Source organism: Ranitomeya imitator, chromosome 1 (genome assembly GCF_032444005.1).
Source record: "Ranitomeya imitator isolate aRanImi1 chromosome 1, aRanImi1.pri, whole genome shotgun sequence".
NCBI lineage: Eukaryota > Metazoa > Chordata > Amphibia > Anura > Dendrobatidae > Ranitomeya > Ranitomeya imitator.
The window spans coordinates 914,261,023-914,275,138 of record NC_091282.1 but is presented as its reverse complement, the minus strand read 5'-3'; positions in this window follow the sequence as shown (position 1 = coordinate 914,275,138).

Genomic DNA, 14,116 nt, shown 5'->3' with positions numbered 1-14,116 from the left:
CTAAGGATGCAAAAGGAAAAGGTTGTTCTTTTAATTATGCTCCTTGCAAACACCGAAGTAAACACTAAAAATGTGTCCCTTTATACCAGAGGTCCCCAACTCCAGTCCTCAAGGCCCACCAACATGTCATGTTTTCAGGATTTCCTTAGTCTTGCCCAGGTAATAATTGCATCACCTGTGCAATGCAAAGGAAATCCTGAAAACATGACCTGTTGGTGGGCCTTGAGGACTGGAGTTGGGGACCTCTGCTTTATACCGTTAAACCGTTCCGGAGGTGCAAATTTCCTTCGTAATGGGACACAGCACAGCTGTCATTCCTATCCCCTTGATGCCGTGCGCTGCCTCCTCAGCGTTGTTTTAAGCTGTCACGGAGCCTGCGCTGTTCTGTTAGCCCTTGGCCATGCCCAATTAGCGCTGCCTGTCTTCTGACATAATTTGGTGTCAGGCTGTCAGTGCCTGTGCGTCCACGCTGCTCCAGATCCCACCTCGCAGTCTCGTCTAACGTAATCCCACTGCGGGCCTTGGAACCATGGGCATGCACAGTGCATAACCTCGACTCTCACTCCCCTCCTTCCCTCTTCTTCAGACTGTGCGGTGTCACGGCCGTGGCATGCTAGGGATCAGCTGACGGCGCACAGTCTAAAGAAGGCGGAGGGAAATGAGCGAGAGCCCGAGGGGAAGATATGCACTGCGCATGCCCATGGATCCCAGGCCCGCAGTGTGACTCAATCAGAAGACACTGCGAGGCGGGATCTCGGGCAGCGCGGCCGCACAGGCGCAGCCAGCCTGACACCAAATTATGTCAGAAGACAGGCAGCGCAAATAGGGCATGCCCAAGGGATAACAGAACAGCGCAGGCTCCGTGACAGCTTAAAACAACGCTGAGGAGGCAGCGCATGGCACCAAGGGGGTAGGAATGACGGCTGTGCTGCGTCACATTACGAAGGAAAGTCCCAGCTCTGGGACGGTATAACGGTATCAGTGAACACATTTTATAAGTGTTAAGTTCTGCGTGTGCAAGGAGCTAAAAAAAAGAGCTACCTTTTCCTTGTGCAGCATTACTGCTGCACAAGATGGCAATTTCAGTAACAAACGACGGGGGGGGGGGGGACAGGTTCCCTTACATTTAGGTTGTTGTGCCAGCATGGCGGTTGCAGGACACATTGCCGGCTACACAGCTGGGGATCAGCTGACGTTACTGAAACCCAATAACACTGGGTCGTATGTTTTTACTGTGCAGCCTGCACTTCTGAGCCGCAACTGGCGGTGTTGGAGCCCAGGAATAGCAGTTCAGGTGGTAGAAAGATGAACACAGCAGGAGACCTGGATGACACCCAATTACTTAATCAGGCAGAGGAGTGGCAAATTCCTGCGAGATCCAGGCCTGGTTCATTTTCAGGAAAGTAAGCCGGTCAACGTTATCGGAGGATAGTCGCATGCGACGGTCTGTTAGTACACCACCTGCGGCACTAAAGACACGTTCCGATAAGACACTAGCCGCAGGGCAAGCCAGCACCTCCAATGCATACTGGCTTAGCTCTGGCCATGTATCCAGCTTAGAGACCCAAAACTTGAACGGGGAAGAGCCGTATGGGAGTACAGTAAGAGGGCAAGCCATGTAGTCTGTCACCATCTGACGGAACCGTTGCCTCCTGCTGACTGGAGCCGCCGGTGATGGTGTAGACATTTGGGGCGGGCACACAAAAGTGTGCCAGAGTTGTGCCATACTGGGCTTGCCTTGGGCAGAGGCACTGCTTCTGCTCCCTCTTTGGGCAGAGCCTCCCCCACTGCCTCGACGCACTGAGCTGCTTTGTAAAGCACTAGCAGCACTCCTCTCAGTTGGACAGGAGAAGATGATGGAATTCACCAGTGTGTCGTGGTACTCCTGCAATTTACGCTCCCGGGTCAACGCAGGGATGAGGTTTTGGACGTTGTCCCGGTAGCGAGGATCGAGGAGGGTGAACACCCAATAATCAGGCATGTTGAGAATGTGGTCGATGCGGCGGTCGTTTCTCAGGCACTGCAGCATGAAATCCACCATGTGCTGCAGAGTGCCAACTGGCCCAGAAACGCTGTCCCCTGCTTGAGACATGATCTCTGCCCGTTCGTCATCACCCCACCCTCGCTGTACACACTGACCACTGGACAATTGTGTCGCTCCCTCCTCTGGACGGAGCTCTTCCTCCTCCATTGACTCCTCCTCATCCTCCTCACAAATTGGCCCCTGCGTACCCCTTTGTGAGGAACCACGTGGCGCTGACTCTCCAGAAGCTGATGGAAAAGGTGACTCCTCATCCTCCACCTCTTCCACCACATCATCCCTTAACCCTTGCAAAGTTTGCTGAAGCAGGCAGATAAGGGGGACAGTCATGCTGACTAGTGCATCATCTGCACTTGCCATCCGCGTGGAATAATCAAAAGGACGCAAAACCTGGCAGACGTCCTTCATAGTGGCCCACTCTGTGGTTGTGAAGTCTGATCGGCGCTGACTGCGACTTCTTTGCGCCTGATGCAGCTGGTACTCCATAACTGCTTGCTGCTGCTCACACAACCGCTCCAACATATGTAACGTGGAATTCCACCGGGTAGGTAGGTCACATATGATGCGGTGTTCCGGAAGGCGGAATTGGCGCTGCAGAGCAGCAATGCGGGATCTGGCCAAGCTGGAACGCCGCAAGTGAGCACACTCTAGGCGGACCTTGTGCAGCAGGGCACCAAGATCCGGATAGTCCCTCAGAAAACTCTGCACAACCAAATTGAGCACATGTGCCAGACATGGGATGTGAGTGAGGTTGCCAAGGGCCAAAGCTGCCACCAGATTTCGGCCATTGTCACACACTACCATGCCTGGCTGGAGATTCGCTGGCAGTAACCACACATCGCTCTCCTGCTTGATGGCATTCCAGAGCTCCTGCGCTGTGTGGCTTCGATGCCCCAATGAAACTAGTTTCAAGACGGCCTGCTGACGTTTGGCCACGGCTGTGCTCATGTCGGTCATAGGTAAACGTTCACGGGTCCATGTGGAGGTGGACTGTGACGGATCCTGCAGAGAGGAATCAGAGGAACTGGTGTAAGAGGAGGAGTCGATGCGTACAGACTGGATTCCTGCAATCCTTGGAGTGGGCAGGACACGTCCTGCGCCACTCGCACGATCTGTACCTGGCTCAACAACATTAACCCAATGGGCAGTGAGGGAAACATATCGCCCCTGTCCATGCTGACTGGTCCACGCATCGGTGGTGAGGTGGACCTTGCTACTGATGGCGTTCAGTAGCGCATGTTTTATGTTTGCCTCAACATGCCTGTGCAGGGCAGGGACAGCCTGCCTGCTGAAGTAAAAGCGGCTGGGCACCTTGTACTGTGGGACTGCCAATGCCATCAAGTCACGGAAGCTGTCAGTCTCCACCAGCCTGAACGAGAGCATTTCCAGGGACAACAGTTTGGCAATGCCTGCATTCAGAGCCTGTGCTCGGGGGTGGTTGGCCGAGCATGCCCGCCTTTTCTCCCATGCCTGGACTACCGATGGCTGTAGAGTAGACTGGGAGTGTGAGGATGACTGGGAAGGTGGTGCTGTGGGTGGAATTACACTAGGTCTCTGGACAACAGTGGAGGAAGAGGCAACACGAGATGAAGAGGTGGTAGCTGCCGCTGTTGGTTGGCCTACGTCTTCACTGTGTTTCTGTAACTCCACCGCGTGCCTGTTCCGCACATGTTTCCACATATTTGTGGTATTGAGGTTGCTGACACTTTTACCTCTTTTTACTTTCTGATGACACAGCTTGCATTTGACAAAACAAATGTCATCTGCAACTGTGTCAAAAAAGGACCAGGCACTGCAAGTCTTGGGAGCGCCCTTTTTGGCTTTGGAAAGAGACAGGCTCCTAACGGGTGCCAAAGTGGAGGCTACAGGCTCCGCAGTCTTCCCCCTCCCTCTCCCTCTTTGGCCCGTAAGGGGAAGCTCTTCCTCAGAGCTGCTCCCACCACCTTCCTGTTCCTCACGCCACGATGGGTCAAGGACCTCATCATCTCCACTACCCTCTGCCACCAACTGCTCCTCCTGGGTAGTCTCGGCAGCACAGTACGCATCAGAAAGCGGCACCTGAGTTTCATCATCAGATGCGTACTGCGCTGTGGTAACCGGAGGCACTGGCCCACCTGCCTCTTCAGAGTCAGAGAGAAAAAGCTGTTGGGCATCACTGCACACTGCCTCTTCTTCCATTTCTCCAATGCTGCTTGGCTGGCCCCCTGTTTCCAAGCCAAGAGATTCAGAGAACAGAAGTAGAGACGGCTCCTGTCCTGGGCTCTCTGACTGCCTGGCCAATTTGGCAGGTGGTGAAGAGACAGATGGCTGCTCTCCAGTGGTCTGTGCCTGAGAGGATGTGGCACTAACTGAAGTCGATGCCGAGGCGTTAGCTGCCATCCACCCGACAACGGCTTCAATTTGGTCTTCACGCAGCAGCGGTGCACGGCGCTCTCCGACAGAGCTGCGCATGAAGGACTGTTCCCTGCTGAAACTGAGTGACGACGAGTCACCGGCGCCCGCAGCAGGCACAGAATCACCACGTCCTCTCCCTGCTCCTCTCCCTGCTCCGCGCCCACGCCCACGTGCCTTACTCGCTGCCCTCTTCATCTTGGTTGACAGATAAAGATAAGCAGAAAAGTACTAAGGCCTTAGCGTGCTTATTCCTGAAATGCTCCTCCTAGCAGGTGTAAGAAACACTAATGTTGTAAATTGTGGACTAAACTTTATTATTTTTCAAATGTGGCCTACACAAGTGTTAAGTTGTGTTTGGTGAACTTAACTTTTTTTTTGGTGCAGATCGGGCTACAGAGCTAGTTTAAATCACAAGGGGACCGTGCAGACAGCCGTAAACGGCGCTGCAAGGCCAAAAAACCCTCCTCTCGGTTATCCTATATAGTGTTTTTCCACTATTTAGCTGGATACGAGTGGAAAGACACTAATAGGAATTTTTTTTTTCAAATTTTAAACAGGCTGCACTATTTGAAAAAAAGGAAATTGTTTTTCAAGGTATGAGGCAGTAACGCACCCTGAGCTGAATACAACCGGGTATATGGCTGCACACAGACTACAGAGTGAGCTGCACACACACACACACACACAGAGACCTTGCAGAACGCTGTTAAAACAGCGCTGCAAGGCAAGAGCAAGGTGAACAGTGAAGAACACACAGCGTTTTGCTAAATTAGCCTTTGGAAAGGAAAATAAAGCAATTAGCTAGCTCGACTGGCCCTCAGTTAGAACACAGCGTCCTGTCCCTAACTGAAATCACAGCAGAGTGAGCGCAAAATGGCGGCAGCGTTTTTTATAGTGCAGAGTGACATCATTTCAGCAGCCAATCCCAGCCTTGCCAGTACTTACATGCCCACCATGCTAAACAGGATGTGCCCACACTTCCAATCATTCCTCATTGGCTGCTGCGTTCAGTTTGAATTCTGGGAACTTCCGATTCCGGTATCCGATACGCGGGAAGTATCAGAATTCGGTATCGGAATTCCGATACCGCAAATATCGGCCGATACCCGATACTTGCGGTATCGGAATGCTCAACACTACTCAACACTAGTAGTGAAATAAATAGCAGGTATATATATATATATCCCATTAAATAGTCACTAGAGATAAATGGTGTATTATTAGGGAGAAGGAGGTGAAAGAATAAAAAGGTATAAGATATGTGAAGCATATATAATGATATAAATACATTATAGGTGAATAAAAAAGATGCAATTTGGCAGCACACATTGTAAAAATACGATAGAATGCAATAAAAAGAAAAAAATTTTTGAAGAAAAATATTTTTGAAGGAGTGTGTCTTAGAAGGGAAAAAGTCTTATATATAGGTGTTATTCATACGGATTTTTGTCCAACAAGTATCTTGAATATTATTTTTCTTATTTAATTTTTCCTCTCTCTTTTTGGGTACGTTCCATCCCTCAGACGAAGCACCACCAAATGACGAACATCAAAACCAGGCCATGACAAAGCACCAGGTGGACCAGACACAGGCACAACAAAGAAGGAACCCCAACAAATGGATGGACATCTGCAGGTAAGTAATAATAAAACAACAATTAAAATACAGAAAAACAGATTCCTTGCCAAGAAAGGCAGGGGAAAAAAAAGACGAAATGGAAAGTATTAAAACCTAGAGGCCACAAACCTCAGAAATTATAAGACCTTATATGTGTTTTACGAGATAAACTATATTATTGTAAAGAAGTGAACCCATGGCTTTCATTTAGACCAAAAGGAGTTATAGTATTCAGATGGTAAATCCATCTAGTTTCTTGCTGTGCCAGCAATTTACCTAAATCACCGCCATGTATGCCCAAGTCAATCTGATCTATGGCTTTAAAGGAAAGACCCTTGGTTAGAGAGTTATGATAGATTTTAAAGTGACGAGGCAGGGTCTGATTTTAAATTCTCGTGTTGTCAGGCCAATATAGATTAAATTACATGGGCAGGCAGCATGATATATTACTCCATAAGAAGAGCATGTAAGTTGTTTTCTAATAGTATACAGGTCCTTCTAAAAAAATTAGCATATAGTGTTAAATTTCATTATTTACCATAATGTAATGATTACAATTAAACTTTCATATATTATAGATTCATTATCCACCAACTGAAATTTGTCAGGTCTTTTATTGTTTTAATACTGATGATTTTGGCATACAACTCCTGATAACCCAAAAAACCTGTCTCAATAAATTAGCATATTTCACCCATCCAATCAAATAAAAGTGTTTTTTAATAACAAACAAAAAAAACATCAAATAATAATGTTCAGTTATGCACTCAATACTTGGTCGGGAATCCTTTGGCAGAAATGACTGCTTCAATGCGGCGTGGCATGGAGGCAATCAGCCTGTGACACTGCTGAGATGTTATGGAGGCCCAGGATGCTTCAATATCGGCCTTAAGCTCATCCAGAGTGTTGGGTCTTGCGTCTCTCAACTTTCTCTTCACAATATCCCACAGATTCTCTATGGGGTTCAGGTCAGGAGAGTTGGCAGGCCAATTGAGCACAGTAATACCATGGTCAGTAAACCATTTACCAGTGGTTTTGGCACTGTGAGCAGGTGCCAGGTCGTGCTGAAAAATGAAATCTTCATCTCCATAAAGCATTTCAGCCGATGGAAGCATGAAGTGCTCCAAAATCTCCTGATAGCTAGCTGCATTGACCCTGCCCTTGATGAAACACAGTGGACCAACACCAGCAGCTGACATGGCACCCCACACCATCACTGACTGTGGGTACTTGACACTGGACTTCAGGCATTTTGGCATTTCCTTCTCCCCAGTCTTCCTCCAGACTCTGGCACCTTGATTTCCGAATGACATGCAAAATTTGCTTTCATCAGAAAAAAGTACTTGGGACCACTTAGCAACAGTCCAGTGCTGCTTCTCTGTAGCCCAGGTCAGGCGCCTCTGCCGCTGTTTATGGTTCAAAAGTGGCTTTACCTGGGGAATGCGGCACCTGTAGCCCATTTCCTGCACACGCCTGTGCATGGTGGCTCTGGATGTTTCCACACCAGACTCAGTCCACTGCTTCCTCAGGTTCCCCAAGGTCTGGAATCGGTCCTTCTCCACAATCTTCCTCAGGGTCCGGTCTCCTCTTCTCGTTGTACAGCGTTTTCTGCCACATTGTTTCCTTCCAACAGACTTACCATTGAGGTGCCTTGATACAGCACTCTGGGAACAGCCTATTTGTTGAGAAATTTCTTTCTGGGTCTTACCCTCTTGCTTGAGGGTGTCAATGATGGCCTTCTTGGCATCTGTCAGGTCGCTAGTCTTACCCATGATGGGGGTTTTGAGTAATGAACCAGGCAGGGAGTTTATAAAAGCCTCAGGTATCTTTTGCATGTGTTTAGAGTTAATTAGTTGATTCAGAAGATTAGGGTAATAGGTCGTTTAGAGAACCTTTTCTTGATATGCTAATTTATTGAGACAGGTTTTTTGGGTTATCAGGAGTTGTATGCCAAAATCATCAGTATTAAAACAATAAAAGACCTGACAAATTTCAGTTGGTGGATAATGAATCTATAATATATGAAAGTTTAATTGTAATCATTACATTATGGTAAATAATGAAATTTAACACTATATGCTAATTTTTTGAGAAGGACCTGTATGATTTGGATCCATCTGAATTAGAAAAATGTTTTGCCTTTTTTAAGTTAAGGCAGGTCTTGCATAGTCCACACATAAAGAAGCCCTGTGGTAAGGCTTGATGTGATGAAGTAGATGTAGGGTCATAGTGGCTATGCACTAAAATGTCTTTGAGGTTGCGACTTCTTCTTGCCACAACCAGAGGGTGTGGAGAAAGGCATTGTTTCAGAATCGGATCCGTCATTAAAATGTGCCAGTGTTTCTTTAGTATTCCTTTTAGATCATCACATTGATTGTGATATGCAGAAATAAATGTTACCTGTCCATCCTGAGAGCTGGTATCTTTATACCGGGGGTACAATAATTGTTCCCTCGGAGTTTTCTTGGCTTTTATATATCCATATTTAATGGAGCGCTTTCTGTAACCTCGATCTCTAAATCTGGAAACACGATGATTTACTGAACTGAGACTGATAGTTGCCTACTTTGAGTAATAATGCTTGTGAAAGCAAACACAAATCCGAATGTGCTACGTTCATGCCGAATTTCAGATTGTCAAATGTTTTTCAAACAAGTTCGCTCATCTCTAGTTGAGATTGATGGCTCTACCTCCATCTAATAGAACAAAACAAAACATGTACAATATGTAAAAATAATTGTAGAGAGGGGAACACATTTTAAAATGTATTTTAAAAGTCCTTTGTGGTTTTTCCTTTACTTTTGCATTGCGCAAAAAAATAAATAAAAGAGATGATGAAAATAACATAAAATTCAGCCCCAAGCACATAGCATGGAAAAAACATGCAAAAAGTATTTGACTTTATTGAGGAAACATTTTGTAGCCCTTTCCCATACACACCTTATTAATTTGTTATTATTTAGTGGTGTAAACTTGATGTAGAAATTATACTTTAATAATAGCTATCTTATCAGATTTTTATTCAATTCTATAACGATGTAGGAAACTGAATGACATGTATGTATGTACACATGCCCCTCCATCAAGATTCATGTTATGGAAGGGGCTGCCATGTGGACAGACCCAAAAGCTGGCCAAACAAGGGATCTTGTAGTCAATAAAAAAAAGAGAAATTCAATAATTTTCATATGAATAAGCAAATAGCTTAGATTTTAGTAGAAAATTCCTTGATGCTAAGATTAGTGTTGAGCATTCCGATACCACAAGTATCGGGTATCAGCCGATATTTGCGGTATCGGAATTTCAATACCGAGTTCCGATACTTTCAGTATATCGAATACTGGAATCAGAATTTCCCATAATTCAAAGAGCCCGAATTCAGCTAATGAGGAATTTTTATAAGTGTGCGCACATCCTGTTCTACATGGTAGGCATGTAACTACTGGCATGGCTGTGATTGGATGCTGAAATTATGTCATGATGCACTATAAAAGTCGCCACCGCCATTTTGGGCTCACTCTGCTGTGAATTCAGTTAGGGACAGGACGCTATATTCTGACTGAGGGCCAGTATAGAGATAGTAATTTGCATCATTGTGCTTTACCCAGGCTAATTTAGCAACCGCTGTGTGAAAACCTTGCTTTAGCCTTGCAGCGCTGTTCACAGATGTCTGCAAGGTCTCTGTGTGTGTGAGTGCAGCTCACTCTGTAGTCTGTCCGCAGCCACCGCTGGTTGTAGTCAGCTCAGGGTGCGTCACTGCCTCATACTGTTCAATTATTATTATTATTTATTGTTATAGTGCCATTTATTCCATGGCACTTTACATGTGAGGAGGGATATACATAATAAAAACAAGTACAATAATCTTAAACAATACAAGTCATAACTGGTACAGGAGGAATGAGGACCCTGCCTGCGAAGGCTCACAATCTACAAATCCATTGTCCTTTTTTGCAATTAGTGCAGCCTGTTGCACATTTTTGTCAAATTTATCCAATTAGTGGATTTCCATCCGTATCCTGCTAGACTGTGGAAAAACACTATATAGGATTACATAGAGGAGCTTTTTTTGGCCTTGCAGCGCCGTTTACGGCTGTCTGCACGGTCTCTGTGTGAGTGCAGCTCGCTCTGTAGTCTGTTCTACCACCACAGCCGGTTGTAGTCAGCTCAGGGTGCGTCACTGCCTCATACCGTTCCATTGCCCTTTTCTCAATTAGTGCAACCTGCTGAACATTTTTTCAAATTTATCCTATTCGTGGCTTTCCATCAGTATCCTGCTAGATTGTGGAAAAACACTATATAGGATTACATAGAGGAGCTTGTTTTGGCCTTGCAGCGCCGTTCACGGCTGTCTGCACGGTCTGTGTGTGAGTGCAGCTCACTCTGTAGTCTGTTCTGCAAAAAAATAAATAAATAAATAATAAAGTTCACCAAACACACCACTTTACAGCTGTGTAGGCAACATTAGCTCATATAAAAGTCTACTCCACAATTTAGAAAATTAGTGTTTTTTATACCTGTTCAGGAATAAGCACACTAAGCCCTAAGGCTAGGTTCACATTGCGTTAAGTACATTCCATTAAACGGATCTGTTAAACGCATGTACAGAAATGAGCCAAATTTGTGGAAAATTTGGTTTTACGTTAACGCTTGCGTTAACGCACGTGACTGTGTTATGTCATACTGATGTCCGTTCGTGAAGCATCCATTTGTCTGCGTTTGGCACTGTCAATAAAGTTGTTCTCTTTTTTTTTTCCTTTTGTCAGCATCGGGTGTGGGTGCATACACATTCTCTATTTTGAAAGCATTGAGTGAACTTCTGCTAGCAAGATGTTTGTGTCTGAGCTCGTTAGATTTCGCTTGATGCAGTTGCGACTTCGGCAGAGAAAGCGTATTTCTCAAAGGACATATTGGATCCATGAAGTGAATTTTTTACAGAATACATATGGTGCCTTTCACACCCTGTATGCTCAGCTTCGGGATCATCCCTTCAAATTCCAATGTTATCTACGGATGTCCATTGAGACCTTTGATGTTCTGCTCTCGCATATGAAGGATGAGATACATCATCAGCGCAGCACTTTCCGTGAAAGCATTTGTGCGGAGCACATTCTTCTATTGACAAAGACAAGATGGAATTTATCGTGGGGCATAATTATGTACATTTAGGCAATTGTATTATTCCATTTTAACTAGCTTTTTTGTTAGTTGTCCTTTAAAATCCTAACAATATATTTTTTTTTCTTTGTGATTGCCGACAGATATCTGGCTACCGGAGAATCTTTTGCATCACTGCATTATCAATTTAGACTTGGGAAGTCAACCATTTGCCAACTGGTTCGGGAAACTTGTGATGCCATTTGGAACAACTTGCAACCACTTGTGCTACCAACCCCGACAACAGAAATGTGGCTAGTGATTTCCCAACATTTCGAGGATGTGGCTAATTTCCCCAATTGCATTGTTGCCGTGGACGGCAAGCACATTCATATTCAGAAACCAGCGCATAGTGGATCACTATACTATAACTATAAAAAATACTTTTCTATTGTACTGATGGCTATTGCGGATGCTAGATACCGTTTTGTTGCTGTGGATATTGGTGCGTATGGCCAGACGAACGATTCCAGAGTCTTCAGAGACTCCAACATGGGGAGATGTTTGTATTGCAACAACTTTAACATACCCTCAGCACGACCTCTTCCGGGGACCGAAGGCCCAAGTTTGCCCTATGTTTTAGTTGGGGATGAGGCGTTCCAACTCGGACAAAATCTCCTAAAGCCGTACTCAAGCCGTACTTTAAACTCCACAATACGCATTTTTAATTATCGATTGAGCCGGTTAAGACGTTATGTGGAGTGTGCCTTTGGTATTTTGACCTTAAAATGGCGAATCTTACTAACTTGCATGCAACTGCAACCTGAAAATGTGGACCGTGTAGTGAAGGCATGCATCTGTCTGCACAATTTTGTTTCCAGACATGAACCCCAGGTGGTTGACCCCTATGACTGTGATTCGAACCTCATCAGCATAGATTCGACTGCTGCTTGGTCTACAGTTGAAATTATGAGGATTCGTGATCAATTTGCTAGTTACTTCACACATGAAGGCCTTGTTCCATGGCAAGACATACACGTGTGAAAATGTTGAAGCCTGATGTTATAGCCTGATGTTATTGGTGAAATGTGTGGGGCAATTTTTGTTTGTTTGAGTTCCCATAACCTTATTTATCTAGTGTAAAAAGTTAAAGTCATATTATGTAGTGTAAAAAGTTAAAGTCATACAAGAATATGAAATTTTAAAGTAACAGTTTACTATAAATGTTAGAAAATGTTCCAAACGCAGTGTTGCTAGACATTTTTAACATATGATATCCCATAGGGATGAACAAAAACATACACAAAAAATTGGGTGAAATGAAATTAAACGCAAAAAATGTAAACGCTGTAATTGCAACAGGTTGGTGACAGTGAACAGTACTTATAGACTGTGATATTGCGTGGGCATATTGTCTGCCCAACTGTACGATGGACTGCTACATTGCCTCTGCTGTTCCATGCTCGGTTCCCCCCGGCCTCTGCATTGTGGGTTGTAGGCCAGCATGTCCATGCTTCTTGTTCTCGAGGAAGTGGGTTCCTGGGGGCCCAAAAATTCCTCAAGTAGGTCATTAAGTCTTTGCCTAAACATAATGTTTCTGTGTGCCGGGATATTTTGAGCTACAGGCACATAGGACAAAAACAGGAGCTTCCACTCATTGGCTGCATATACAGACTCACGGGATTGCAAGTCCATAATTTCCTGCCTCAGGTCTCTGTGTTCACTGCGACACATATCCTCTACCCTTTGGAGTCCATCGACAATTATGGCATCAGCTTCATCTTTTTGGGATGCTCGCTTGCGTCCACGCTGTGCTTGCAAACGGGCACTGACACCAGAAGCCACAGTACTTCTCTCCACAGATCGTGGCTCGCTCATGCCAGACACATCTTCAGCACCTGTCTGCTGGCTTGCTTCCAGTGGAGATGGCTCTGGTTCCTCTGCCTCTCTAGGCGCAGTGGTACTGCATATCGTTCTGTAACCAAAAAAAAAAGTTAAAGGGAACCTGTCACCCCGTTTTTTCAGATTGAGATAAAAATACTGTTAAATAGGGCCTGCGCTGTGCATTACAATAGTGTATGTAGTGTACCCTGATTCCCCACCTATGCTGCGAAATACATTACCAAAGTCGCCGTTTTTGCCTGTCAATCAGGCTGGTCAGGTCAGGTGGGCGTGGTGGCATCGCTCTTTTCTTCCCCAGCTTTCCGTTGGTGGCGTAGTGGTGTGCGCATGTCCAAGTTACGAATCCACTGCGCGCACGTGAAGAAACAGCACGCGATCTGCGCTATTACCCCTGTCATCGGTGGGGGCGGCCATCTTCCTGGGGCCACGTGTGCGCAGATGGAGTGCTCTGCTGCACAGGGCTTCAGGAAAATGGCTGCGGGATGCTGCGCGTGCGCAGATGGAGATCGCGGCGGCCATTTTCCTGAAGCCGAGATGCAAACAATTTTTTTTGTCTCGCACACCTAAATCTCTTTACTTACGAGCGCTGCGACAAAGTTTTTTGCAGAAAGAGCAATTGTGCATAATGAACATAAGGGGTGACCCGTTTGCCACCAGATCCACTGGGTGTGGTTTGGCTGTTGCGGAAGTCACGTACAAAGCGATCCCTAATCGATCTCCAACGGGTATGGATAGCATCGGCTTTAAAGTAAAAAAAAGGAGATAAATAGATGATAGACAGATAGTAGATAGATAGTTGATAGATAAATAGTAGATAAATAGTAAATAGATAGATAGTTGTTAGATAGTTGATAGATAGATAGTTGATAAATAGTGGATAGATAGTTGATAGATAGTTGATAGATAGTAGATAAATAGTGGATAGATAGATAGATAGTAGATAGATAGTGGATAGATAGATAGATAGATAGATAGATAGATAGATAGATAGATAGTAGATAAATAGTATATTTTTTTGTAAGTTTTTTAGTAGATTTAGTAGATTTAAAAAAAAATATTACAAA